The following is a 3,685-nucleotide window of genomic DNA, read 5'->3' on the forward strand; positions in this document are numbered from 1 at the left end:
CCCGACGGAAGTGGCGCTAGAGAGGACGCGGCCCCGCGCGGGAGCCTCTGCTGCCCCCGCTCGGTGGAGGACCGAGGTGCTGGGGGAGCACGTGGCCTCCCCCAGCCCCGTGCAAACCCCCTTGCCGCAACCCCCCAGCCCCGTGCAAGCCCCTTTGCCCCCCCCCACCCTGCAGCCTGATAAATGGCTGTGCCCCCACCCCTCTCCAAGCCCTTTTGTGCACCAACTCCCCCCCCAGCCCAGTGCAAGTTCCTCTCTGCGCCCCCTCCACCCCGCACCCTAGCGCATGGTTTTGTCCCCGCCCCGTGCAAGCCCCCTTTTTCCTTCCCAGCCCTCTGCGTCGCTGTGCATTCCCCCYTCCCCAGGACAACGCAGGGCTGGGTGCCGCCCCCAGCGCGTATTAGCCAGAGCGACATGGTTATAGTAGCGGCTGTAGAACACTTTGCCCGAAGCCCGGATAGCTCAGTCGGTAGAGCATCAGACTTTTAATCTGAGGGTCCAGGGTTCAAGTCCCTGTTCGGGCGTAGTCACTTTTCTCTTTTTTTCCTCTTCAAACTCCGCCTATTATTTATGCTTCCCGTCCTCCTGGTTTCCTCAACGCTCCCCGGGGGTTTTTTGCTGCCTGGGCGGGCTGTCGAGGTGCTCAGACGGGACCCGCGGGTGGAAAGAGCTACCCTTCACCGGGTTTAAACAGCTTTGGAGGAGGGAAAATCACCCACATAAAGGGAAGGAAGGGTGGGGGGAAAAAAAAACTAGCCGCCCGAACAGGGACTTGAACCCTGGACCCTCAGATTAAAAGTCTGATGCTCTACCGACTGAGCTATCCGGGCTCTATAAACTTGATTTCCTCTGCATCAATATGAGTCTGCTCCGCGGGCCCTGCACAGAGTTCTTTGCACTCCTGCCACCCTGCACCCCACTACCTCTGACACTTTGTGCCCCTGGTAGCCCCGTTCCCGGGGCTTCCTCATCCCTGCCCCATTGCTTGCTTCACGTTTGTCCCTTTGCAGATGCATACGCAACTTTTGAGCTAGACCAGGTCACCTGGTTTGCCTTCAGCTGCAGCTTGAAGGAGATTTCCTCCAGGGAAGGAGCCAGCCCTGCTTAGAAACAGCCAGTGCACCGTCCTCTGTGCAGGCTCTGGTGGGGGCTGAGCGAAGGACTAGATGCTTCCRCGGGTGCCTTCAAGCCCTTGAAAAAAGAGCAGGGTGACAGTATGGCCTGGTTGGCATTTTGTCCYGGAAACACAGGGGACTGACCTGCCCCATCCCAAGGACGCACCTCCTGGCAAAGCAGCATAAAGTGGCCTTTTACCACTGCTCTTTGCTCTTCCCATGTTGATGGCAAGGACAACATCAGGCGGGGCCCCCAGCTGAATGCTCAGCMTTGCTGATTAACCCCATGTTTATTGCACATCTTGAAATACAGACGAAACAGTACAGGCTGATGCTGAATCTTGTTCTTAATGTAGGTCAAGCACAGGCTGCAAGAATCCAGCTTCCCATCCCATGCCCTCGCACAGCCCGAAAGAAGCTCCCTGGAAAGAAAGAGGTGGTTTCCCAAAGCAGCTGGGGCATCGGTGTCTGGAGGGACACCGGAGTGGGGCTGGGACATGGAGCATGCTTTGGCCATAAGGATGAAAAGCAGTGTGGGAACGGGATGCTCTAAGAAGTGAGAAACGCGGGCAGATGTGCCCCCCCGTCCCTCCTGCCGCTCAATGGACRTGGAGATGCTGTGCTCCTCCAGTGTGGGGATGCAGGGGTGCGGGAGGGGAGGGCCACGCCGCGTATTTCAGTACAGGGAGGTGAGTGTTAGGGGTATATTTGCCCTCTGCCCAGGGGTCAGGGAAAGGAACCGAGAGCTGGGGCCGGCCGAGAGCAGGGCATGGGGAAATCGGGCATGGGGCAGATGCACTGGGAATGATGAGATCAGAGTTTTCCCTCTTGCGATCCCTTGGGTTTCAGCTGTCTCTTTTCCTAGGTAGCAAAGAGTGCAAAGGGGCAGCATAAAGGGAAAGATCAGTCGCACTGACTGATGCTGGGCTTGATTTGGCTATGAATCCCCTTGCTGCGGGTAGTGGTCGAGCAGGCCTGCGGCACTCGCCTGCAGGCCGCGTTTCTGGCTCCTTCCCACCGTGCAATGGGTAACGTTTTCCATCAGAGGGCGGATGCTGCCCGCGTGGTTTTGCAGGCAGGCGGCGTGCCGGCCGGAGCCATTTTTCTGTAAAGGCCTTCTGCAAGGGCGTGCAAAGCTGCACCTGGAGCGCCCTGCTCCCAGCGAGCCCCCCTTTCCCCTCCTGTGCAGGAAGAGGGGCTCGCGCTCAGGGCTGACCCCCACGAGAGCCCGGCGCGGGTGACGATGGGGCGCTGGCCCTGGGGAGGGGGGATGCGTGCCAGGGGGAAGGGGACCACGGCGCGCTCAGCTCCAAGCGGCATCTGCTCCACTTGGCACCGCACCATCAGGGGAGGTGTTTGAATYGGGTGCTAATTTTAGGCACTGGATTTGTTTGGAAACGTGAACGGGTGCTTGCAATCTCAGTTTCTAGGAGTGTCCGCTGCCGCACCTGTAATCGCCAGAGACGCAAGGGCCCAGCTGCTACCAGCGATAACCCGGAGTAGCCGATCACACCCAGGGATGTCCGGGGGCTCCAAAGCAGGCAAACGCAGCAGCAAACTCCATCCTCCAGGCTCTTTAGAGAAACACAGAGGTTGGAATGATGTTATGTCAACACAGCCCCGCAAACCAAAAACCACCCAGCCCAGCCGTCAGCTGGGCTGTGCCCGTGTCCTCAGCTGGCTGGAGACAGGCCAGGGAAGCAAATGCGCTGCTTGTCAGGGGCCCTGGGAAAGGCTCTGGGGGGTTTACTGCAGGGAAAAAGCCCCGGCCCTGGAGCAACGTCTGCCTCACGGCAATGCCCGGGAGTGGCATTGCAAAGCAGGCACCTCCTGGCAGCTCGGAGAGGGGCCGGCAGCCTCCCCGCAGCCGTGCCAGCAGGGCTGGCAGCTCCCGAACGCGGCTCTGGGCAGCGCCGGGCTTGCGGAGGTGAACATTACCCTCATCTGTGAGAGGCTGGCAGGGACAGCTGCCTGGAAAAACAAATTATGGCTACTGCTGCGATCGCTCCCAGCACATCTGCTCCCGATGATGCCTTGTCGCTTGTGCAGCAGCTTCTCCAGCGCCGCCCGGGTCCCTTCTCACCCCAGGGCCGGTGGCCACGTGCAGCAGGGAACTGGGGAGGCGCTGACCCCCTTGCCACCCCCAGGACCCATGTGGGGCATCAGAGCACCCTGAAGGGACGCAAGAGGAAGGCCCACGTCCTCGGAGGTACCGACCCCCGCGGGAAACAGGGCGAGCTGGGTGCTGATGGGGAGTTAGGAGCCAGCAGCTGCCCCTGCGGATGGGGCCGGAGCTCTCCAGGGAGGCGCAGGGGGACGGGGGGAGCAGGAGCCCCGAGGGCTTCGGCAGGGGACCGTGCGAGCGGGGTGGCACGGCCCATCGCCCGCGCCGTTGCGGGGATGCCGGGGCCAGCCTGGGGGGGGGACCAGCCCGGGGCTGGTCAGGGGCATCCCGGGGGGCTCGGTAGGGCGAGCTGGGGGCTCCACGGAGGGAGCTGGGTGCAACCGGAGCTCGGCGGGGAGCATCCCGGTGGCTCCGGCGGGTCGGTCGGGGCTCGGCGGGGAGCAAC

The 3,685-nt window shown here is 61.8% G+C and overlaps 2 non-coding genes across 2 annotated transcripts; one reads left to right on the forward strand and one right to left on the reverse strand.

The window, feature by feature from the left end:
* Positions 1-451: 451 nt before the first annotated feature.
* Positions 452-524, forward strand: TRNAK-UUU. Its single transcript has one exon. It is a non-coding gene; the product is annotated as a tRNA-Lys (tRNA).
* Positions 525-757: 233 nt separating this feature from the next.
* Positions 758-830, reverse strand: TRNAK-UUU. Its single transcript has one exon. It is a non-coding gene; the product is annotated as a tRNA-Lys (tRNA).
* Positions 831-3,685: the final 2,855 nt, after the last annotated feature.

The sequence above is a fragment of the Apteryx rowi genome, unplaced genomic scaffold (genome assembly GCF_003343035.1).
Source record: "Apteryx rowi isolate R43461 unplaced genomic scaffold, aptRow1 scaffold_45, whole genome shotgun sequence".
In the NCBI taxonomy this organism is placed as follows: domain Eukaryota; kingdom Metazoa; phylum Chordata; class Aves; order Apterygiformes; family Apterygidae; genus Apteryx; species Apteryx rowi.